The 26,540-nt window shown below is 38.0% G+C and overlaps 1 protein-coding gene and 1 long non-coding RNA gene across 4 annotated transcripts in view; both read right to left on the bottom strand.

Moving 5' to 3' along the window:
• Positions 1-26,540, bottom strand: part of egfra (epidermal growth factor receptor a (erythroblastic leukemia viral (v-erb-b) oncogene homolog, avian)) — a 124,240-nt gene that overhangs the window by 65,639 nt on the left and 32,061 nt on the right.
• LOC147836990 (uncharacterized) lies at positions 1,119-13,498 on the bottom strand. 2 transcript variants are annotated; one of them, XR_015478141.1, is made up of 3 exons: positions 10,935-13,498; positions 2,169-3,548; positions 1,119-1,163 (listed from the first exon to the last, which is right to left on the bottom strand). It is a non-coding gene; the product is annotated as an uncharacterized LOC147836990 (long non-coding RNA). The 2 variants fall into 2 exon arrangements; XR_015478142.1 differs by having other exon boundaries at positions 1,120-1,163; positions 2,169-3,401; positions 10,788-13,442.

The following is a 26,540-nucleotide window of genomic DNA, read 5'->3' as shown; positions in this document are numbered from 1 at the left end:
ACAATAGATGCTAGACAAGATCATAAGGGTCTAGAACTTCTGTCAAGCTAGTGTTTAAAACTAAGAAATATGAAGTAAATTAAATGAGATTTTTGAAAAGATTTTATTATATTAAGTTATATTAATATTTATTTTTAACTGTTAAAATAGAGTTTAAGAAAAAAAAGAAATTGGAAAAAAAAAAGAATTTAGGAACAAAATTAATCGGATTTGTAAAAAATGTAAACAGATTTCCCATAACCACAACTAACATTTAAAAAAAGTGTATGGCAATAAAACTAAGAAAAAACTGGCCGATCTGACATTTCAGGAAGTTCCTTGTAGGGTCGGTCATTGCCTTTCTGCAAACCCAGATGCTGCAGTGGCCTCCGAGGAGAAGGAGAAAAGGGTGGAAAGGGCGGATTTGAGTGAACTGGAAGAGAGACACGTGTGTGAATCCAGCCAGATGCAAAACACCCACGGAAGAGGCGCGTATTTCATTTCACAGAATGTCCTTTAAATGCATTATTGGCTTTTCTAGCAGAAAAATGATACCGTGTTGACTTTATTACACCCACTGTAAAGCTTCCTCCGCAATGTCAGTTTTGCAGTAACAAATGCAACAGTGCTTTAAAGGTCATTTCTGCAAGGAATTACATAGAGAAAAAGATACAATGCTACTACTGGAGGAAACTCTCAATTAAAGGAGACCTGTCAATCCCCCTTTTAACAAGACGTAAAATAAGTCTCTAATGTCCCTACAGTGTGCGAAAAATCGAAAGAATTTTATTCCATTTAAGTGAAGTTTATTTATAAACTAATTTCGAGAGGATCACATGCTTATGATTGACCACGGCTGGTATTAAAATAATCTATTAATTATAAAATAAATATTACAAAAATAAGGTTAAATTAAATTCATTTATTCTTTTTTTCAGCTTAGTCCAGTGGTCACCAAACTTGTTCCTGGAGGGCCGGTGTCATGCAGATTTTAGCTCCAACCCTAATCAAACACACCTGAACAAGCTAATCAAGGTCTTACAAGGTATACTTGAAACATCCAGGCAGGTGTGTTGAGGCAAGATGGAGCTAAACCCTGCAGGGACACCGGCCCTCCAGGACCAGGATTGGTGACCCCTGGCTTAGTCCCTTACTTATCAGGGGTCGCCACAGCAAACCATCAACTATTCCAGCATAATTAAGAATATAATTTAACATAGAATTAAGTTAACTTATTAGTTTTTACAAATTTAAGTTGGTTGAACATAAAACAATCAAGTAGTCCCCCCAAAAAACTCAACAATTCTTTCAGCCCATTTTAAATAAGTAGTTTGAACAAACAATAAACATAATTTTGTTGAGTATGGAGTATTTAACCATTTCACATTACTTTATTTCCAAGAGGATCTCTTTTTGGTCTGATAAAAGTCCTGAATCTGATGGACACTGTGTTCCTGGACAATGTTGTGTTCTTCTTTTGAGGAATCAGATGCGAGAACGTCATTCATCGTGCTTTTTTTCCTTCAAAAACTCCTGAGAGAGACAAATAAGGACCTAAACTGAGGCAAATGTTTATCTCTGTTGGAAAGCTCTCCCTAACAACTCGTGTACATCTCCAGTTACACTTTGCAAATCTTGGACTTTGTTTATCCTAAGGCCCAGGGCTGGAATGCTGGAGAAAATGACCTTTTGAGCACCTAGTCGTAACATTAGCCAAACATTAGCGCGCTAGCTTTTCGCAATTGAACTTGTGATCGAGTTGCGATGAGATCCCCTCTGCAGGATTATATGCATCAAAGTCGTTTTTTAACTTCACTTTTAAAAATTAAGATTGTAAAATTGGCTCTTTACTCAGCACTGTTAGAAAAGAGCTATTTGGTTTCTTTAAATTGAGCTAAGAGATGCCCAGAGGACCAAAAGGGGAGTGTCAGGCGGTGCATGAAAAAAAAGATTGCATTTGAAATAATTAGCATATTATAATTAAAAGTTGAACTTAAAAATTTATAATTAACATTAACTTTTACAACCATAAAGGAGTTTACATTTGAACAAAATAAATTATTTGCTTTATTAAAATAATCTATTAATTATAAAATAAATATTACAAAAATAAGGTTAAATTAAATTCATTCATTCTTTTTTTTTTCAGCTTAGTCCCTTACTTATCAGGAGTCGCCACAGCGAACCACCAACTATTCCAGCATATGTTTTACGCACCGGATGCCCTTTTAGCTGTAACCCAGTACTGGGAAACACCCATACACTCTCACATTAACACACACACACACACTTATACACTATGACCAATTTGTTCACCAATTCACCTAAAGCTCATGTCGGGCAAACTGGAGGAAACCCACACCAACATTGGGAGAACATGCAAACTCCACACAAAAATGCCAACTGATCCAGCCAGGACTCGATGCAGCAACCTTCTTGCTGTGAGGCAACAGTGCTAACCACTGAGCCACCGTGTCGCCCCAGGGTCAAATTAAGTTCATATAAAAACTGATAAAAAATCAATAGTAAAAACAAAACAGACTTCTGTTTATTAATTATTAGAACAAGGTAGGAATTTAATATTTCACAAATAATATCTTAATTTAGACCAATTTTAAGTGATTTTTTAAAAAGCAACTATATATATATATATGTGTGTGTGTGTGTGTGTGTGTGTGTGTGTGTGTGTGTGTGTGTGTGTGTGTGTGTGTGTGTATGTTATTTTCTTTTTTGAATGGGGGTTACCCATTTATTACGTACATATTACTTACATTTTAAAGAAGTTTTAAAGTTCTTAAAAAGCAGCCACTGACATCCATAGTATTTTGTTCCTACTATGGAAGTCAATAGCTTTTATATCTTCCTTTCACCATAAGAAAGAAATTCACAAAAGTTTCCAATCAATTAAACATGAGTAAATATGAGAAAGGTTTCATTTTTGAGTTAAACTACCTTTTTAAGGGGGTTTCACAGAGGCTTTTTTCACACTAGCCACCAGGCCAGGTTCCCAGTGAACTCATTTCCACAAATTGGCCATTTTCCTGGTTGCATAATACAAGAGTCAATGCCAATGAAGAAAATCCACTAGCATTGGTTTTCTGTAAATGTATGTCTTCAACTCTTTCGCATCCTATGCCAGTGTATTGTATGGCACACTTTTGACCAGCTGTTGCTCCAATTGTTGGATTAGACCTTGTCTGAAGTAGGAGCAAATTAAGTGACCCTAAATATATTTCGTATACTGTTAAACGCAGGAATGAACCAAATTCTCGGCTACCGAAAAGTATTGGCAAAAAAAAAATTGGCATAAAAAAACACAAAAAAATGATGCGAAAATAACGAACAACTCTAACCAATTCCCAGCAGTGTTCAGACTGCTGTTTTCATTCTCCCTCCAGTCACAGTCACTGTGGTTTTCATACCTTTCAGGAAAGTGCTGCACTATAAAACACATTCATTTCAATGGCGTTTTCAATTCCGACTGGCTTACATGCACTCAATATTTTGCTTTGTAGATTTCCTGCTTAAGTACGCATATAATTATCTATGCAAAAAGAGCGCATGCTCACCTGGAAAGCAAAGTCTACTAAAATAATGCACAGATTTCTATGTACAGTAGTATACTTGTTACTGTCGCTAACAGCAGATCTACTGTCATAACAATGCTAGTAAGTAAAATGAGGCCTAACATTAAGTGAAGTTTATTCATAAACTAATTTCGAGAGGATCACGTGCTTATGATTTATCACGTCCAGTCTCGCATTTGCTAATCACTAATCTTCCAATCATATGAGCCCTAAGGCACCATAAATAGTCTAAGTTTTCAGTTCACTTTATCTTCGTTTGGAAGAAGCAGCTTCACCGTAGCTAGCTCCGTTGAAGAACCAACTCTAAACCAGCATGGACAACTAAAGCAGCAACAAGCTACAATCTTCAGGATCTTCATTTGGAAGAACGCTCTGCTCTGCTCATCAACTACAAAAGCTACAAGTGCTACAAGCTACAAAAGCTTCAAGCTACAATCTACAATATACAATCTAAAAGCTTCAATCTACAAGCTACAATATACAAGCTACAGCAACAACAACAACAACTACTATTGCTACCATTTCAAACAACTACAACTCCAACAATTTCATCAACAGCTTAAACAACAACACCAAAACCTTCCACTTCAAAGAGCCTCTACAACGCATCTGCTGTGTCTTCAACCTTATTTCCCAGCAAGATATAAGCCAAACTCCAAAGCTATTGCAATAAAACGGAACCCTCACCTTCTCCTAGCAGTACACATGCTATCCATCGTTTAACAGATTGTTTGCTGGAATGTGTTCAGCAGAGCAGCAGCTCCAGCCACAAACAATGTTGAATTTGATCAACAAAATGGCCGCCAGGCTTTTTGCACCTTTTGCATGGCCTGACTGAAACTCCTTAAGCCAATAGCTGTAAAGATAAGCGTCTCCATCCAATGAGCTAAAAGACTGGAGATGGTCCCGCCCTCTCTCTTGACTCTGTTGCAAAGACCTTATGAATGAATAGGCCAGACACGCTTGTAAATTTAGTTAAAAAAAAAAAAAATAAATAAAATAATAAATAAAAAAAAATAAAATAAAATTCCATTTGACATTTAACTTCTGAAAAGATTATTACCCAACCAGTAAATATTAACAAGCTATTGAAAAACATTATGCCATCAAGCACAGAAGTCCAATTGTAATACGCCAGCGACTCATGTGTTGATTTACAAGCGTCATATAAGATTATATAGCAAGTCAGTGGGATGTGAAAACGGCAAAGAAACAAACTTCCCACTTGACTGTTATAAATACAAATTTAAACTTCATTATCACTTCACATGCTCAGTCTTCAAGGGGTACCAGTTTTCCAGGACCACCAGACTAGCCATATCCCATGTCCTCAGCTCTCCATTCATCTGTCATCCCGTTAGGAGACGAACACCCACCCCTACCATCCTTGCACATCGTATCAATGAAGTCATCGGACCATGCATTATCAAAAGCGCTTTCATTTACAGCCGCCCATGCCCTTATTAAGATGCCTCGCATGGATATAAACTAAAACAATTTTCATGTCTGCCATACTTGTATTATTTTGCAAAGATTTAATTTCTGATTCTCTTTGTTTTTTCTATTTTAGAGATCATGACTGCTGGCTCCAGAAGCTGACCCTCATCCAACCTATTACACTCCACATCCTCTTCACAAAGGATACATTCCATTTTTCACTCTATCCAATCTGTCCTAACCTGCAGTCTGCAACCTCCGAACCTGAAACCGTCGATTATCTTATTAAAAAGAAATCGACAACAACTTCATGATTGGAACTCCAAGGCTCCTCCTTTTAATATCTCGCGCATTAGCCCCATTGGTGTCGCTACTCAAAATGTTCTGGCAAAAACGCCTTGTAGTCGACCTTTCGTCCCAACACAATTGCTCCTTTCCTAGCATTAACAGCACTATCCCATTGGACGAATATTTACTTAACTACCACGACATTGATCAAGAGATCTCTCTCATAAAGATAGCCAGTCGTAACACCTGGCTAGCCAAAGAAGACATTTCCCCTACCTTTAAAATCATGCCAATCCACCCAGACTTCTGGCACCTTTTGGCATTTATTGGCGAAATCAATTCTATTTTTTGGATGCAAAAGCAGCCCAAAAAATATTTGACATAATGTCAGAAGCTTTATGCTGGATTCTGTCTAATATTTACGAAATACCATACCTCATTCACCTTCTAGACGATTTTCTTATTTCCCCCCCCGTCATCTCCTCCAGCCAAACACCTAGCGATCACCCAGCAGGTTTTCGCTGATCTCGGAAGGACCCAGTACTTCAATCGTATTTCTGGGTATTAATCTAGACTCGCATAAATTCCAAGCATCCCTTCCTAAAGAGAAAATCAATCGAATAATTTCTCTATCCCAAATTTTCCTTGAAAAACAGATGTGCACACAACGAGAACTCCTACCAATTCTCGGCCATCTAAATTTCGCTATGCGCATTATTCCTTTCATTTCCCACCTCCATCAATTATCCACCACAGTTCATGGTTTAGAAGAAACAATTTTTTCTCTCCAAACCCAGTCGCGATGAACTTTGCTTATGGATCTCTTTCCTTAAGCAATGGAACGGCTGTTCCTTTTTCTACAGCGACTTGATTGCATCCCCTATTGACATCAACACATACACAGACGCTGCCCCTCCAATAGGTTACAGTGGCTAATATAAAGGACACTGGTTTGTCTCAACATGGCCAACCCAATTGTAATTCCATTCCAAAGACCAATGTTTTTCAGCCCTCTTCAAATTCTACCCTATCATCGCAGCAGCCATCCTGTGGGGGGACGAATGGTCTACATCTAGCATTCTCTTTCACTGCGATAACGAAGCTACAGTGCATTGCATTAACAAAGGGCGCTCCCACTCCCAATCGCTTATGCCATTTTTAAGACACCTTATCTGGATATCTGCTAAAAAACAATTTATCATGATTGCTGAACATGTACCTGGTTGCAAAAACCAAATCGCTGACTCTCTCTCTCTCATTTCTCTTTGCAGATATTCTGGCAACTAGCCCCGGAAGCAGACCCTCACCCAACGCCGGTCCCTCCTTATTCAGTAACGATATTTTTATAAACCACCCACTTCATAATCTTCATCAAACTTCTCTATCTCTTATCCTACAAGCAATAGCTCCCAGAACCCTCAATGCATACCTCACAGCATGGAATTCGTTCAAACAATTCCATACCATGCTAGACAACCCATTACACTCAAAATCCTTACCTCATGCATCTACACCCTCTGTAAAGGTTACATTTCCTCCCATACAGCCCGCACCTTAGATGCTATGTTCAATCTAGCATTTTTTGGGGGGTTTCTTAAATGTTCTGAATTAACAGTTACATCCAAATTTAACCCTCTACTCCACCCCACCATCTCAGATCTAGCTTTGCAAGACAGGGAAACTATCTCTTTCCTTATCAAACAAAGCAAAACAGATTAATTCCAGAGAGGACACTCTATCCTCATTTTCAATATTCCTTCACCTACACGCCCATTCCAAACCCTCTTAGCCTAGAAAATCTCAAGAGGCGAACCCACTGGCCCCGCTTTTTACTGATGACGCTAACCGTCCAGTATCTCGATTCTGGTTTCAAAAACACCTTAAAGAAATCTTTCGCCTATCAGGTTTTTTCCCAGAGCCCTTTTCCAGCCACTCATTCAGGATTGGCGCAGCCACTACAACGGGCTCTCACACCATCAGATCCAGACCCTTGGTCGCTGGTCTTCTGAAGTTTTCAAATCTTATATACGTCTCAGTAAATACCACCTCAAGAAAGCCCAACAGGCTTTAACCAACCCCCAAGCACCTCCTCACACGGCTCCAACTCAAAAAGGTGTCTAACAGAGCCTCGACTCTCGCAAGAGTCATCCAAACCAAACCCCGCAGAAGCCCAATTGTCCACCCATGGCACCCTTACATGTTTGCCAAGGACTCCCTCAAGGGCCATTGCAGTTAGCATCTTCTGCAATCACCAATAGCTATTTACAGATGCAGACATTTGTATCCACATGTTCTTTGCGCATTTACTGCATTTGTACATATGTATTATATTTGTGCTTGTTCCCTTCTTCCAACTTTTCCAAATCTTTTATCCTTATAACCCTACTTTTCAGCCTCTCGTTCCTTTCTTCTCTACACTCCACTCCCAACTAATCTATTTTACACTCTACCTCTAATGATCTTGTTTCTCCTGTCTAGACTCTCCAGACACCCGAAGGGGCCCCCTTGAGCTCCAACTCTTGCAGGATTCGGCCATAGCGGCCACAGTCCTTTCTTCTTCACGATGTTACCTATTCTTTTTCCGCCTAGACTCTTTCTCCAAGCTCCAAACCCCGCAGGGGTCCGCTCAAGCTAAAACTTCTTCACTCTACTTCAACTACCTCTCTTCTCCTTATGACTCACCCTCTAGCTCTGACCCCCACAGGGGTCGCTCCGAGCCCCAATCTCTCGCAAGAGTTATCCAAATCCTCTTTCCCACTCACTGATATCTATCTCCTCCTATCCGCAATCTACCCTCAAGCTCTGACCTCCACAAAGGTCGCTCAGAGCTCCAACTCTCACAAGAGTTACTCTCTTCCACTCACTGCTACCTATCTCCCCCTATCTACACTCTACCCCCAAGCTCTGACCTCCACAGAGGTCGCTTCAAGCTCCAACTCTCGCAAGAGTTACTCTTTTCCACTCATTGCTCCTCCCAGCTACACTCTACCCTCAAGCTCAAACCTCCGCAGAGGTCACTCCTATCTACACCCTACCCTCAAGCTCAAACCTCCGCAGAGGTCACTCCTATCTACACCCTACCTTCAAGCTCAAACCTCCGCAGAGGTCGCTCCTAGCTACACTCTACCCTCAAGCTCAAACCTCCGCAGAGGTCACTCCTATCTACACTCTACCCTCAAGCTCAAACCTCCGCAGAGGTCACTCCTATCTACACCCTACCCTCAAGCTCAAACCTCCGCAGAGGTCACTCCTATCTACACTCTACCCTCAAGCTCAAACCTCCGCAGAGGTCACTCCTATCTACACCCTACCCTCAAGCTCAAACCTCCGCAGAGGTCACTCCTATCTACACCCTACCTTCAAGCTCAAACCTCCGCAGAGGTCACTCCTATCTACACCCTACCTTCAAGCTCAAACCTCCGCAGAGGTCGCTCCTATCTACACCCTACCCTCAAGCTCTAACCTCCGCAGAGGTCACTCCTATCTACACCCTACCCTCAAGCTCAAACCTCCGCAGAGGTCACTCCTATATACACCCTACCTTCAAGCTCAAACCTCCGCAGAGGTCGCTCCTATCTACACCCTATCCTCAAGCTCAAACCTCCGCAGAGGTCACTCCTATCTACACCCTATCCTCAAGCTCAAACCTCCGCAGAGGTCACTCCTATCTACACCCTACCTTCAAGCTCAAACCTCCGCAGAGGTCGCTCCTATCTACACCCTACCCTCAAGCTCTAACCTCCGCAGAGGCCGCTCTAAACTCAAACTCTCACAAAGCTCCATCTTTCGTAAGAGCTACTCTCCTCCACTCTCTGCTCCATACCTTCACTCTACTCTGGCCCCCGCAGGGGTCACTTAGAGCTCCAACTCCCACAAGATTCACTCAAAGTTCTCTTTCCACTGCTTCAAACCACCTATTCTCCCCTTCTTCTTAACCCCGAAAACCATGAACCCCGCAGGGGTTCCTTCAAACTCTAACTCCAGCAAGAGTTATCAGAATCCTCTTTTCACCCTTATTAATCCTATCTAATTAATGCCCATGCATTTAACCTCTTTCCTTCTATTATATCCAGCAGCCGGATATAGCTCTAAATTTCCTGCCTTTTGGGGGGTTTTTTCTTCGAATACGCGGCTGCTGTCCCGAGCGATTAATTTCTGCATTTTGGGGAGTTCTGAGATCCACCGAGCTCAGGCTCCCTTCTTGCTCTGCCAACGGGAGGAAGCCCCGGGCTCGAGGAGCCCTTGAGCTCGGGGCTCTCTCCCGGGACAGCATGCCAAATAAGCTTTGTAAATCATCAGCTAAGTGTGAACTCTTGAAGTGAAGTTTATTCATAAACTAATTTCGAGAGGATCACGTGCTTATGATTTATCACGTCCAGTCTCGCATTTGCTAATCACTAATCTTCCAATCATATGAGCCCTAAGGCACCATAAATAGTCTAAGTTTTCAGTTCACTTTATCTTCGTTTGGAAGAAACCCCCCTCCTCCCCTATTCTCCTCCTTTACCTGTAATTGGGCGGCACGGCGGTCCAGTGGTTAGCACTGTGAACCACACAGCAAGAATACTGCCGGTCCTAGTTCAATAGGACCGGTGAGTGTTTCTGTGGGGAGTTTGTATGTCCTTCCCGTGTCCGCGTGGGTTTTCCCCGGGCTCTCCGGTTTCCTCCCACCATCCAAAGACATTCAACATACTTAACAATCAAGCTGGTCTAATTCCTTACGTTCCCTTAGCTACAGCGGCAGGGGAGTTCTGAGATCCACCGAGCTCAGGCTCCCTTCTTGCTCTGCCAACGGGAGGAAGCCCCGGGCTCGAGGAGCCCTTGAGCTCGGGGCTCTCTCCCGGGACAGCATGCCAAATAAGCTTTGTAAATCATCAGCTAAGTGTGAACTCTTGAACTGTGAATAAACTGTGATTATTTCATTGGCTTGTGTTTTTTAATCGTTATAACTTAAATTACGGAGTTACACTACAGAATATTACAAAATAACTTAACATAACATATTATTTAATAAAATAATAATGAATGTTATATTTTTGGTTGCAGTTCTTGGTCCAAGCACATGCTGAATTTTTATTTTCAGAGCAAATTAATTATTTAACCTACACAAATGAATACGATTTGACGATACTGTTCAAACTACTTAAATAAAATCAGCCGAAACAACACAATTCTCATGTTTTTAGGGAAAACTTAATTGTTTCAATCAACTTAAATTAGTAAAAACTGATAAGTTAACTTGCCTCAACACAAATCCAGCTGCAACAAAGTACTGGAAAACACCCATACACTCTCATATTCACACACACACATACACACACACACACACACACACTTATACACTAAAACCTATTTTGTTCACCTATTTCACCTATAATTAACAACAACACGCAAAAAAAATATCCCAAAACAATGAACAACTCTAACCAATTCCCAGCAATGTTCAGACTGCTGTTTTCATTCTCCCTCCAGTCATAGTCATTGCAGTTTTCATACCTTTCAGGAAAGTGCTGCACTATAAAACCCATTCATTTCAATGGCGTTTTCAATTCCGACTGGCTTACATGCACTCAATATTTTGCTTTGTAGATTTCCCGCTTAAGTACGCATTTAATTATCTATGCATAAAGAGCGCATGCTCACCTGGAAAGCAAAGTCCACTAAAATAATGCACAGATTTCTATGTACAGTAGTATACTTGTTACTGTCGCTTACAGCAGATCTACTGTCATAACAATGCTAGTAAAATGAGGCCTAACATTTAACTGTGAATAAACTGTGAATATTTCATTGGCTTGTGTTTTTTAAAAATCTGTATAACTTAAGTTACTGAGTTTCATTACAAAGTATTACAAAATAACTTCATATTAATTAATAAAATATTAATGAATATTCAATTTTGGTTTCAATTCTTGGGTAAGCACATCCTGAATTTTTAATTCCAGTGCAAAATAATTAACTTACCTAAACAAATGAACAAGATTTGAACATACCATTCAAATCACTTACTTAAAATCAGCCAAAACAACACAATTCTTATGTTTTTTAGGGACAACTGAATTGTTTTATGTTCAATCAACTTAAATTAGTAAAAACTAATAAGTTAACTTGCCTCAACACAAATCAGTGTAGTGTAGCCCAGCATTGTTTACAATGAAAGTTGATCCATCCTGCCCTCTTTTGCCTTTTCAAATCACCACACAACAGTGTGGTGACATCACAACAGGCACTGTCTGTCGGTCTCAATGACCCAACTGAATGCATTGGAAAAGCTACAGAACTGGTGAACATTCGTCTTCTGCTGCTGACCGTGTGAACAAAACTTGCCCATTCATGATACTGACATCCGTTACCCATTGAGTTGCTAATGTGAGCACTGGTGCCTACACAGTCATGGGCTTTATTCATCATTTTAGAAGAACCAGAGCGAGCCAAGAGCTGATTCACTGCAATGGTTGTCTTCGCTTTTGTTTTGTTTTTTTACGTCCGCCGATTTGATTTGTGTACTTTTCTGTGATATATTCTCTTCTGAAAGTAAGCACTGTGTCTGTGTTTTTGTAATAACAAAGGCGCACTGTTCTTATTAGCGTCGAGCTAAGATCACTGACTGGCTTGCGACATTTATGTACAACCTCTTTGTTGCCGTGTATATAGCTAGTTATGAGTTGAATCAAAGTTCTGTCCTAATCCAGCCAGTTGTTCATTCCAAATAGTATATGAAACCCAACATTAGCGCTCACGGAGCTATAATTATGCCTGTCATAACCCCATAACTTCAGATGACTAGGCAAAGTTGAGAAGGAAATTACATTTTTGAAACAGCAACAAGCGAGTCGGTGAGGTCAAAAGAGCTGTAAGAACTTAACTTCTCAAGCCTAATGAATGAAGAAAAGGGGTTTATTAGGTTGAAACACATCCCTGGCTAGTTTGTGAGGTAAGTGTGTGAGGTAATGTTGGCTAATGAATGTGCTAACGCTTGCACGTTTACTTACTATTCCAACTATAAAATATTCGCTGGCACAGTTACCTTTGAACATTTGTGCCATACCACTATCCTTCAAGCAGATGACTATAAATAGGCAAATAGATTAACTAACTTTATTTAAAGTTCTCACAAAGGTTTAAACTGTTGCTACAGTTCAATGAAAAATTGACCACATAATTAAAAAAATTCTCACCACATTACTGAATTTATTTGCTTGTGCTTGTTTTGTTCCATAAACCTTGCATGGTTTCCGGTACATTCATTCTTCCATGGCGGGGCGCCACGCCAAAATTCATCCCGCCACGGCTACATTACAGCTTCTTACTTAAAACATTGACTGTTTCTCAATTCCAAGAACGCAGAGAACGGACTTGCGTTCTTGTGAAGACCGGTCTTGCCAGGTGTCCTCGGAAAAACGAACTCAGGAGACCGCGAGGGCAGAGAATGCGTCCTTTGAGAATTGAGATGCTGCGTTCTTCCTGATGGTCACATGACCTTCACGTGTTTTAAATGGTAAATTATTTAACATTACAGCCTTCATACAACGATTTATTGTTTTTTTCCATTTTCAAAATATATACTTTGCATAAAAACATTATCAATATACTCTGCACAATATAAATAAAACAGATTTTAATACGAATTTCAGCAAACAAACACCCTTAATGTGTTTATTCCTTTATCCATGGTAATGTTTACTTCCACCGTTTTATTTAGTGAAACTCCTGAGGTAAATAAGTCATATCTCTGAACTTTAATAATAAATCTAAATAAAATGCAGCGCTTCCCACCTCCAGTCGCAATGACTTCTGGAACTTCCAGAGCGAGTTCGGTGCTCAAGTCTGCATCGGTGCGTCCTCAATATCAAGATCACATCCCGGAAGTTTCACGCGTCCTACGTACTTGCGGTCTTGAGTATTGGAACTGAACTTAGGCAGCTGATGATGATGTTGCACGAGAACACGAGGATGCAAGACCGCTGAAGAACGCATATTGAGAAACAGCCATTTAATTCTTTTAATAGCGGGTAATAATCGCACCACTTTAATCGCATTAAAGGGTAGGTGAATTATAACAGTGCAAACTTTTCTGTAACCATAGTAGTGCTGTGCGTCATTTGTTTACCCTTTAAGGTGACGTGAAGGAGCAGCAATCACGACGTATAGTCGTTTTACTTTACTTCAGGACGAATTAACGCTACTCTGTTTGTCTATTGGAGACATTTATAAATATTCTTAGCAGATCTAATAAATGCTGGAGACATTCTTGTCACATAAACGCGCTAAATCGCATTCAGCAGCTTGACATCTGCACGCTCTTGAAGCGGCTTATATTTGAGGGGTGGGCTAGAAGTTTTGTGCATGAGCAGATGAAATGGGCGCGCAAGCACAGAGGTAGCTCGTAGGCTATTACACAAATGCGATCCCGACTTCTAATGCTGCGCTCACAACATTTTTAATTGAAATAACTCCACAGGTAGGTTACTTACTTGAGAAACTTAAGGTAATCAGTTTCCACAAATTTGTCTAATAACGTGAACTAGCAAATATGTTAACTCAACTTTTTATTTAAGTTATCCGTATTAAACCAAACTTAGACCTTTAGGTCAGCTGAACTTGTTATATTGAGTTGACTGTACTCACTTTTTTAGGTAGTCTTTACAAATAAAAAGCTAACTGAACTAAGTTAAAGCAGCTTAATCAACTCAGAAATTATGTAGTGATTTACTTGAAAATTCTGAGGTAATCAGTTTCCACAAGTAAACTCAACTCATTACTTTGTAAAAGACAATATTTATGTTACATTTATCCATTAAAACTGTGAAAACATTTTAAGAACCATTTCAAAATTCTCAGTTTCTCTGGATTTATTAGTTATGGGTGTGGGTATAATTTTAATATTTGATTTATTCTATAAAGAGCTGATATTATTTCTTGCATATATATATATATATATATATATATATATATATATATATATATATATATATATACACACACACACACACACACACACACACACACACACACATTTGATCATTTATTTTTTAAAGTTTTTATACCACAGGAGAGGAAAAATTATCCAGCAGGATAGCGCTCCTTCTCATACTTCAGCCTCCACATCAAAGTTCCTGAAAAGTCAAGGTGCTCCAGGATTGGCCAGCCCAGTCACGACATGAACATTATTGAGCATGTCTGGGGTAAGATAAAGGAGAAGGCATTGAAGCTGAATCCAGGGACTCTCGATGAGCTCTGGGAGTCCTGCAAGAACGCTTTCTTTACCATTCCAGATGACTTTATTAATCAGTGATTTGAGTCATGTCAGAGATGTATGGATGCAGTCCTCCAAGCTCATGATGGAGTCAGACACAATATTCATCCTGTCTCCACTGCAGCAGGACTTTATATTCCATACTGGACATTATTTCTGTTCAGTGACAAGACTTTTGTTTAAGCAAAGTCAGACATTACTGTCCTAATTAAAGAATTAAAAATCAAGACATGATCATATTTTATTTTGGTTAAATAAGCGTAATCTAGAGGCCTTTGCCTTTCATATAAGCCACTTCTGATATCAAGTCATCAACTAGAAGTCAAGTTATTTTGTGTTGTTCCTAAAACTTGGATAGGCAACATGTCAGGTGTATATGTTAAAATATATTAGATATAATTATATATGTGTTCATATAGGAATGTATCTAAATACATTATGCACGTCATATGTGTACTTTCTTGCCATAAATCAGATTTTAATATGGCAAATAACTATTTGTCCAAATAACAAATGTTTTGTACATGCTATATAATATAAACAAGTCTGTAATCATGACATATTTTATTGACTCTGACCCATTTACACTTAGTACTTTATATGCTCTGAATGGTATTTAAAATTGAAGTAAATGCCAACAGTTGTTTACTTAATGAAACAAAAATGATGTTTTAGTCAAATACAAATAACCATAAATCTAAAAAAGCAGAATTTTCAAGTGGACTCTTAATGTTTGCCATCTGTGTGTAAACATGCTCATAGTAAAACCCCCTGACATAACACATTCAATTTAACTCTAAGCCTTCAGCAACACATAAAACAACATTTTTTTTAAAATCATCAACTGGAAACGCAGGAGGTTGTGTGCGAGCGCAGAGCAAACGAGTGGGCAACATGGGCAAAGCTGTGGTCACTTTCCCATTCTCCACAAGCCCTGCTCTACAATAAAAGATTCTACAACACATTTGCTGGATAACCCACACATTTCACACATCATTCCAGCCGGAAAGAGCCAGCTGCATTTCGGGAATCCCCTGTTGCCCTCAACGTTCCCAAATTCTTTCTTTTTCCGCAAACTACAGAGAAGCGCACAATGAATCTCTGAGGTGACCATAAAATACAACTTCAGATCTTTTCTTGGACCCAAACATGAAACAGAACAATTATCAGGCACATCAGTGTTTGTTCGAATGTATTTATAGCCTAGATGTTGTATCATCATAACAGATGTTCAGGCGTACAGGAAAAGCACTAGTGATTTTGATAATAAGTAGATGAGTGACCGAAAGCACAGACCTCTGCTTTAAAGACTTAAATGAGCTTCCTTTTAGGATAAAACACTAGTGTATGTGCCAAAAAAATTAACAAAAAAACAGTAAAGTGTTCTCTGGAAAGTTCACTCTTCTCAATAATTGTTCTGTGAAAATGTGAAGACACAAAATTACTTTTGACATAGTATTTTAGATGTTGTACATTAGATTTTTTGTTAAAAATACAGATTATATGGCAATCTACTGACTGGATTAACTGGCCTGCACAGAGTCCTGACCTCAACCCAAATGAGCACCTTTATAAAAGCAGATGTCCTAAAACGTTTGGTAATAATGTGTAGAATTTTGCATATTGTAATTCAAATATTTAGTCAAAAATGAAAGATTACATGTCCAAAACTGATAAAAGTATGATTCACTAAAAGCTCTTATTTTACAGAAATGAGTAATACCCAAAATCAAAATATGACCACTTCTACAGTATTTATTGGATCATGAGCCAAAACCACCAACTTCAGATCTCTTTTCTTTGGAACATGACACTTGGATAAAATCTCAAGAAAAATGTAAATACTTCTGATATGGAACTTACAATTTTAACCTAAAAATGTAGGTTGTGTGCCATAAAAATGGCAAAAAAGCATTGGCATTATCGCCAAAGTTTAATATCTCTTGATTAAATAAAAAAGAGCCTCTGCACCAATGTGCAAAACTCTTCCAAAAAATATTGTTTTTTAACCTTTGTGTACTGTTCAAATTTACTGACAATTGTAAAATACTTTTAAGATAGTATTTCAGATGTTGTACATTGAATTTTTGTTAAAATTACAGATATATGCCAAAAAAATCCAATCAGCTGACTATAATTAACTGGCCTGCATGCACAGAGTCCTGACTTTAACCCAAATGAGCACCTTTGAAATTAATTAGAGCGGAAACTGTGAGCCAAGCCATCTAATCAATGCTCCAGCTGAGATTTCTAGTTTAAGCTGCAGATTTGAAATCAAGAATGTGATCAATCAAAGAAAACCCCAGGATTTTTTCAGCAGAAATAAGTAGACCAAAACTGAAATACTTCTGACATCTTATATTATGCACTTGAGATTGTAATCTCAATTGTAAATGGGAAGACACAGTTTGAAAGCTTTTAACATAGTCTTTCACAATTGTTATTATGATTTTAAGGTACAAATCTCAGGAATGTTTTTAGCAGAAATAAGCAGACAAAAAGATTTACTTCTGACATATTATTTAATGAACCTGAGATTCTGAGTTGAAAAAACATGTGCCAAAAACATGATCAATTGAAATAAACCTCAGAAAACACTCAAAGTTGGAAAACTTCTGACAAAGCGTTCCACAGTTGTAGTAGAGCTGCACGATTCTGGCTAAAATGAGAATCGCAATTTTTTTTTTTGCTTAAAATAAAGATCATGATTTTCTCACGATTCTGTAGATGTAAAATAAAGGTATGGTAAAAACAAACATATGGCACAACATCGATAATAATATTATGTGTAGGTCTACTGGTGTCTATAAATAATTCTATTCTACTTATAATAATTCTGACGTTGAATTATTATGTTTGAGATATATGCTTGCAATCTGTCATATTAGACTATTTAATTCACTGGTAAAATCAGACATTTCCCATTATCAGATTCAACAATATATAGGCTAGAGTAGTTATACTGACATTGTAAACATTTATTTTCATGCACAACTGTGTGTTCGCTATGAAAGAAAAACACATCAAATGCTTGCCGTAATCATAACTCTAAAATGCGATATGATCATTTAAATGAAGTGCACACTTTCGGTTTCATTCTGACTGCTAAGAGCTTGTTCATATTTTGCGCGCGGCTCCCAAACGATCACTCTGTGCCACAAACTAAATATTTTTTACAACTGTATTACCTGTTACTCACAACATATGCAGGTTCTGTTCACTAAAGTAGATGTGCGCATCTCTCATTAAGTAGAGCGCCCTCTCTGTGATAACAGCTCACGGTCAGCAGCTCATGTCACGTGTGATTTCTCGATCGCGAAAACATCATTATATTAAGACAAAAATGACATTTTTAGGTGAATTATACCTTATAAATACAGTATGTGACTCATTCAACATCATTTGGAGGTGTCAATGTCACTGAGCAACGTGTGTGAAACAATGAAAAGACTCGTGCACGTGATCAAACATACACTCCAGAAAAGCGCACAAACCTGCAACCGTGACAATAATTAACTGGCCTGCACAGAGTCCTGACCTAAACCCAAATGAGCACCTTTGTAATAAATTAGAATGGAGACTGTAAACCCAGCCATCTAATCAAGTGTGAGTGTCTGATCTCACGACAGTGCTTCAACAAAATAGAACTGCAATTCATGCCTCAAAAAACATGATCGGCTGAAAATATGACCCCTTCTACAGTATTTATGAGACTTTATGAGCCAAAACCAGCAACTTCAGATCTCGTCTTTGGTTCTACTTGAAACAGAACAATTATTGAGCGCATTCTAGAACATCAGTGTTTGTACAAATATGTTTACAGTCTAGAAGTTGTATGGCTCTAACAGATGTTCAGGCGTACAGAACAAGCGCTGGTGTTTTTGATTATGAGTGTGTGAGTGACCGAGAGCACAGAGCTCTGATTTAAAGACTGAGATGAGTTTCCTGTGTGCTGCTCCCCAAACCGTTACTCATCATTCGCTCATTCTGCATTTCACATTACGGCACACGTGGTTTTGTTCATGTAGATTAAGAACGACTTCTTCCAGAAACTGAATATCGACTTCTTGCACCAGCCGCAAAAGATTCCCAAAGTGTTTCGCAATAGCAAAAAAAAAAAAAAAAGAGTCAGTGTATTTTTGGCAAGCTTTCACTAAACTGTGACCAATCGGTTTTCCACTGTGAAATCCATGGAGGTTTGGATGACACATTAAGGAGTCATGTTTGAAATGCAGATTATATGCCAAAAATGTGATCAACTGGAATAAATTGCTGGAAAAATCTTCCAGAAATGTACATAATATATTAAAACATAATATATTACATAGTGAATAAGACACTTTTAGGTAAAACTGAGATTTATGTGCTGAAAACATGATAGCCTTTTAAGGAAATGAGCAGGTCTAAATACAGTATGACTAGTCATTCACATTTATGTTTATTAAGTTAGGTTATTTAGTCCAGAGTTTTCATCTAAAGGTCCTGTATGTATGTTTGTGACCCTTCTAAAGCATAAAAATACCATATGTTTGCATATATTTAAGAAATATAAAGTGAAAAACAATGCCCAAGTCAAATATTCTGCTTTCAAAATGTGTTTTCCTTGTCGGAACGTCTGTCTTTGTTTTTGGTTCTTTTAAACAGTCTAATACCTAGTTCAAATTCATTCATTCATTCATTCATTCATTCATTCATTTTCTTGTCGGCTTAGTCCCTTTATTAATCCAGGGTTGCCACAGCGGAATGAACCACCAACTTATCCAGCAAGTTTTTACGCAGCGGATGCCCTTCCAGCCGCAACCCATCTCTGGGAAACATACACACACACACTTATACACTACGGACAATTTAGCCTACCCAATTCACCTGTACCACATGTCTTTGGACTGTGGGGGAAACCGGAGCACCCGGAGGAAACCCACGTGAAGGCAGGGAGAACAAGCAAACTCCACACAGAAACGCCAACTGAGCCGAGGATTCAACCAGCGACCCAGCGACCTTCTTGCTGTGAGGCGAACATGCTACCCACTGCACCACTGCGTCGCCTGGGTGTCAAATTCATTTTGATTTCTGTAACACTTTTACAATGTAGACTGTGTCAAAGCAGCTTAACATAGAAGTTCTAGTAAACTGAAACTGTGTCAGTCCAGTTTTCGGAGCTGAAGTTCAGTTTAGCTCAGTCCAGTGTGGTTTAATTTTTACTGCTGAAAGTCCAAACACTGAAGAGCAAATCCATCGATGCGCAGCTCCACAAGTCCCAAACCAAGCAAGTCAGTGGCGACAATGGCGAGAAACAAACTTCACCGATTGACGAAAGTGAAGGTAAAAACACCTTGAGAGAAACCAGGCTCAATACCATTTCTCCTCAAACGTATATACTCCACCTTTAAAATAATACTATTCTGTGGAAATTAAAAAAGACACAAAAGTTCTGATATGCACAGCAAAATAGCTGTGATTTAAATGGTAAAAATAACCATAAATTGCTACAGTAAAAAAATAGACATTTATTTTATGATTTGTAAGATTTTTAAGAGTAAAATACTGATACCTCCAAGCAGGTATCGCTGCAGCCCGGAGACCTGAAGTGGGAGGGACTTAAATCACAAGTAGGCTGTGTTTATCAGATTACTGTGAGGTTGGGTTTAGGGTTGGGTTTAGGTGTAGATGTTCACAAAACACAACAGGTTACTGTGAGGTTGGGTTTAGGGTTAGGGTTAGGTGTACACATTCATAAAGCACAATATTGAACTCTAAATACAACTAAATAATGTTTGCTCAGCCCACTTGGAGCTCCAAGGCCCACCCACTTGGAGCTGGCTCCGACCTCCGACCCTTCTCATAACCACAGCTGCCATTTTTTACCATTAAAAATATACTACAAACCGTAAAACAAATGTACATTTTATGGCAGGGAATTCTGGGTAAGTCAGTTTATTGTTATTCCCCGAATATATTAAAGAAACACTACTAACCAGGTTACAGTTTTTTACAATAAATTCTTTTTTTACTGGTCTTCACTTATCTTTTTAACAGTACAGTTTTTCATTCATTCAGTTTCCTTCAGCCTAGTGGCTTATTTATAAGGGGTCACCACAGCAGAATGAACCGCCTACTATTCCAGCATATGTTTTACGCAGTGGATGCCCTTCCAGCCGCAGCCCAGCACTGGGAAACATCCATGCCATACCTGTCAACATTGGGATGTGAAAATAAGGGATATGCCCACAGTTGCCTACCATAATAAGGGACTCCTCTCCCAACCCCCCCGCCCCCCTAAAAACATACCCAAATTGCTTAATATGTTCACTTGGAGCTGTTTCGCTGTAAATAAACAGTTAAATAGTCAGTAATATGTTTTAAAATTATTATTACTAAAAGAAAAACAAATATATAGATTAGCAGCAAATACATTAGCAAACAGTTCAGCTTATTAAAATGAATAGCTATTATAATGACATAGAATCAAGCTATCAAATCTCATTAGCTGTTTCTCCACTGTATGACTTATACATTCTGATTAAAGAGCATCGAATGAATCTCTCATTTATTAGGATTTTTTATTACATTAAATAAGGTGTGATTTTAAAAATGCACAGATCTAACGTTATAATGAAAGCATTCGACTGCTTTCCCTACATTTTATGCTCATTTAAGACGAAATTAGTTGTGTTTAAAAAAAAACCACCAAGATCGACATACTTATATGTTATTATTACTAATTATGTGTATGTCTGTTTAAACACGCACCCAAAAGCCAGACTTTCTCTCCGCTTCAAATCGCCTGTACAGAATCCGTTTGGGAAACAGCATCTGTTTATCACTATGGAGCACGTCAGCTGACAGTCACGCACTGCTATATGACTGTTTTGAGGATTGTATAGGACGGGCGACGGCACATGTAATCAAAAGCAAATGGAATCGCGCCGTTTTTAGTATTTATTTATAAGTGTTTTCATTCCTAAACAAAGCGAAAGCACAGAAGACTCACGTTTTAGTGCAAGGGGCGACCCCTGGTGGTTCGGCGGTATGTGTTGCGTGTAGGGAGGCTCGGCTGTTTAGAGAAAGACTGAAAATACAGGAAAAATACGGGAAAATACCTTTACGGGATGATAGCGGGATAGAACAGTAAAATACGGGAGAATCCCGGGAAAAACGGGAGGGTTGACAGGTATGATCCATGCACTACCGCATTAAAACACACACTCATACGCTACGGCCAATTTCTGTTTACCCAATTCACCTATAGCGCGTGTCTTTGTAGTATTTTGTGCAGTGTAGTATTTTGAATACTGCAATTTAGATTCCTAGTTAAAATTGCAGATTATGAGTCAAGAGAGTTTTTCACTACAAATGTATTCAGGTAAAAAATAAAAGTACACATTTCAAAAACCTGTACAGTACAATTCCTGAGAAAACCTATTCAATTACAGTCATTTGAGCGCACTAGTGACCACTGGTGATGCACAGCCACTGCTAACAGTAATTGAGATGGTCTTTTATGCACTGAATCTCATCTGAAGCTGAAAAATGTCTTCACAACAGTCATCTTTTCCACTGAAAACAAGACATTGGCCGAGGCTGGGACTCTCAAAACAATGGCACTATTTGTTTAAATCTACAATCACATCCTCAGGCCAGTTGTTTTAAGTCACCCCCTCACTCCAAACTCAAAGGCTTCCAGCGGCCTGTCCTTTATCACTCAACTGGGCATAGAAGTTGGCTGGAAATAAACCTTTTCTGAGACTAATTCTAGACGAGTTGCTTTGAAACGACTGAAATATTAGATGTGTCTGAGATGCAGACAATACTGGGAATCTGAAGACTGTCAAACGGCCAAAATCATTGTGGTTTGCAGAACTTTTTTGCTTGGTAATCTAATCTAAGATCATGTTCAGATGTCTGACGACAAATATAATGTGGGATTCTTGCTGAGATTTTAGTACACGTGAATAAAAACACTTTTACATTTCTTACATTTACCCTAATGCTTTTTTTTTTATTAAGTATATATGAGATGCTCTATTTTTAAGATTTTATATACATCAAAAAATTAAATGCAATATTAAAGTACTACTTTAATCATTCAGATAACCTTTTAAAAAGTAAATATCAAAATTTAGGCAAAATAATGTTGTTTTTTTCTCATTCAGGGTAACATAATTATACAAAATGAATCATTCTGATGAACAATCACACTATATTGTATTACAGTGTAAATTATTACAAACTTCTTGTTGACAAATGGGTAAAAGCAAGTTTGTTTGTTTTGTGTTTCACCCAAATTTATCACCATAGCATAATACTGCAATAAGTTATTGACACTATAAAATAATCAAATGTCAATTTTTTTTAAAGTTAAGCATCATAAGATTTTTTTTATTTTTACTACAATGCTGATGTTTTTAAAAAATAATAATAATAATAAATTAAATATTTTTATTAAATTAAAAAGTGCAATTAAATAAAAAACTAATAAACAAATTAATACAATTAATTAAATTAAAAATAATAAATTAAATAATTTTTTTAATTTAAATAAAAAATTAAATAAATAAATGAATAAAAATACTAAATAAATAAATAAATAATATATATAAAAGATAATTATTAAATAAAAAAATTAAAAAAAAATAATGAAAAAATAACAATAAAAATAAAAAAAAAATTAAAAAAAAAAAGTAAACTAAATGAAAAAAATTAAATACAATACATTCATTCATTCATTTTCTTTTAGGCTTAGTCTCTTTATTAATCTAGGATTGCCACAGCGGAATAACCAGCCAACTTATTCAGCAAGTTTTATGTAGCGGATGCTCTTCCAGCTGCAACCCATCTCTGGGAAACACCCATAGACACTCATTCACACTCATACACTACGGACAATTTAGCCTAGCCAATTCACCTGTACCGCATGTCTTTGGAATGTGGGGGAAACCGGAGCACCCAGAGAAAACCCACGCAAACACAGAGAGAACATGTAAACTCCACACAGAAACGCCAACTGACCTAGCCCGGACTCGAACCAGTGACCTTCTTGCTGTAAGGCGACATGTAAAAATAATTTGATATCGTAAACCACTAACCAATACCTGTCTATCCCTAAACCTCTGAGAATTATTGTTCCCGTAAAGCGTCTTTGTAAGCACAAAAATATTCTTGTTTGTTTGTACAGACAAATGAGTTCACGTTATTTTCTGCTGAAATCAATCGCTCATCACAGATGCTCTTCATCAAATCGAGAGCGTTCCTCATCTGGCTACTTTCAAAAGTCTCCAAAATATCACTCACACTTGAAAGCAAAAAAACAAACTGTTTATTATTAGTCCCAAAATGTGTTTATAATTCCACCCAAATATAATTCATCTCCAATTGAGCGTCATTGAAAATCAATCGAACATTTTATCTCGTTTATTTATATTGATGCTTTTCAGCAGCTAAAGTGAAGAACGCTCATGTGTCGTAAGCGGATTACATCAGCGAGGAGTTCAGAACAGATGTTCAGATGCGCTGACTCCAACTGAGAAAAATGCTCCATGTTTTTACTGCATTCTCCAGATCTGGAACACACAGTCCAGCAGCGCAGCGTCAAAACAACCTCTTTATCTCTGATGTGGACCAGGAGGCATGGCTGAATGACGACGAATGCTTGATGTCCGCAAATAGGTGTAAACCCAGATGATAATAATTGTGGTTTACATCAAAGATTATTTATGTTTTGCATTCTTCATAGGCAGCTGGTGGAGACATTTCAGATCCGTCTGTAATGAAAGCTGCATCATGACTAAACCTAATTTGCACCTTGTATAACAAGCCTGAAAACTCTTTCTTCTGAATAAAGCAACCCACTACAGTGCGAGTAAATCACTGGCATATGTGGCTTTATTATCTGCTAAATTGCTCGCAAGATGGAGAGCAACTCCGAAGTGGTTGACAGCTAGGTTGCATGCTTAATTTATTTGGGTCTGATGGGAAACATTGTTTGTTGTCAAATTGACTGAATTGAAAATGTGCGGTGTGACTAAGTAAAGTTGAGGTGAGGAGTGAGAAGAGAATGAGCTTGATTTCTTATACCTATAAAGGACAGAGTGAACACAAGTGTTTATCAGAAGCTGTGTATCATAATGTGTGTTTCCTTAATTGCAGTCTTCTAATCACTCTGCAAAGTATATATATGGAGAGGCCACACTGTCACACAGCAAAACATGTACAGTAGTTAATTGAAGCTGAAAACATCGACATAATGAAAGGGCAGCCCCGAGTCCTGAGCTGAACCTGATTGAAAATTTCTGAAAATCCTTGATAACAAAGATCTGCCTAAGATACTGAACACAGTTAATGAAGTGTGTTAAGTATTGAAGAAGAGATGATCAAGATCACTGCAGAGCAGTGTTTGAGACAACCGAAATCCCGAAGGTCAATCATATAAATATTTAAAAAACAACAAAATAATGAAATGGTTGCCCAGAGTCCTGACCTGAACCTGATTGAAAATTTCTGGAAAATCTTTGGTGACAAAGTTCTGCTTAAGATACTTAACACATTCAATGAAGTGTGTTAAATGTTGAAGAAGAGATGATCAAGATCACAGCAGCAGAGCAGCGTGTGTGAGACAACTGATGTGCTGTAATGTTTAAATGTGTCAGAGTCATTCAAGGCAAGGGGACTCGACACTTCCTACTCATTGTTGACTGCTGTAACCTTCAGAAATCCCGAAGGTCAATCATATAAATATAAAAAAAAATAATAATAATGAAATGGTTGCCCAGAGTCCTGACCTGAACCTGATTAAAAATTTCTGGAAAATCTTTGGTGACAAAGTTGGTAACACTTTACAATATGGTTCATTAGGTAATGCATTTACTAACATGAACTAATCATGAACAACACATGTACAACATTTATTAATCATAATTGAACATTTACTAATGCATTATTAACATCCAACTCCATGCTTGTTAACATTAGTTAATGCACCATGAGTTAACATGAACTAACAATGAACAACTGTATTTTCATGAACTAACGTTAACTAACATGAACAAATACTGTAGTAGATGTATTGTTCATTGTTTGTTCATGTTAGTGAATGCATTAATTAACATTAACTAACGAACCTTATTGTAAAGTGTGACCACAAAGTTCTGCTTAAGATACTGAACACAGTCAATGAAGTGTGTTAAATATTGAAGAAGAGATGATCAAGATCACAGCAGCAGAGAGGCGTGTGTGAGACAATTGATGTGCTGTATTGTTTAGATGTGTTAAAGTCATTCAAAGCAAGAGACACTACACTTCCTAATTTTCCACTGCTGTAACGTTCAGAAATTCTGAAGACCAACTATATAATTATTAAAAAAAAAAAAAAACGAAAATGAATAAAGAAATGGCAGCCCAGAGTCCTGACCTAAACCTGATTGAACATTTCTGAAAAATCCTTGGTGGCAAAGACAGTCTGCCTAAGACACTGACCACAGTCAAAGCAGGGGATTAAAAATCGAAATCGTGACACCCCTAAATATTTAAGTCGCAAAACTATAGATATGTCCACAAGCACGTGTTTCATTCTGAAATAATGCTGAATAACACAAATGTACAATATCTTTGTCACTTCAAAATACAATATAGTAATTGTTGGTACTGCAGTAACCATTTTAAATGAAATACAACTCAAAAAACAAACCAGACAATTGGATCTCACATCATTTTGGTAAGCCGGCTTTAAAATCCTAACTCAGCTCAGTGCATTGCTGACGTTATAAGAGGCAGCAGAAAACACTCATCGCCTGCCTTAAATTCCTCTCATAGCTTTGGCTCGCCACTACAAAAACAGCCCCCCCTCACACACACACACGACCCCCTGACCCTTTAACCATCCCTAATCCTCTAATCCCTGAGTTATGAGCATATGATTAGATTTGGCCAATGGATAAAAATTGCTGTAAACCCATAAACACGTTCTTTAAATGAAAGATCCGGGGATCCCTTTACAG

The sequence above is a fragment of the Danio rerio genome, chromosome 2, assembly GCF_052040795.2.
Source record: "Danio rerio strain M-AB ecotype USA chromosome 2, GRCz13ab, whole genome shotgun sequence".
NCBI classification, from domain to species: domain Eukaryota; kingdom Metazoa; phylum Chordata; class Actinopteri; order Cypriniformes; family Danionidae; genus Danio; species Danio rerio.
Note: the sequence above shows the minus strand (reverse complement) of the source record. Positions and strands in the feature narration are given on the sequence as shown.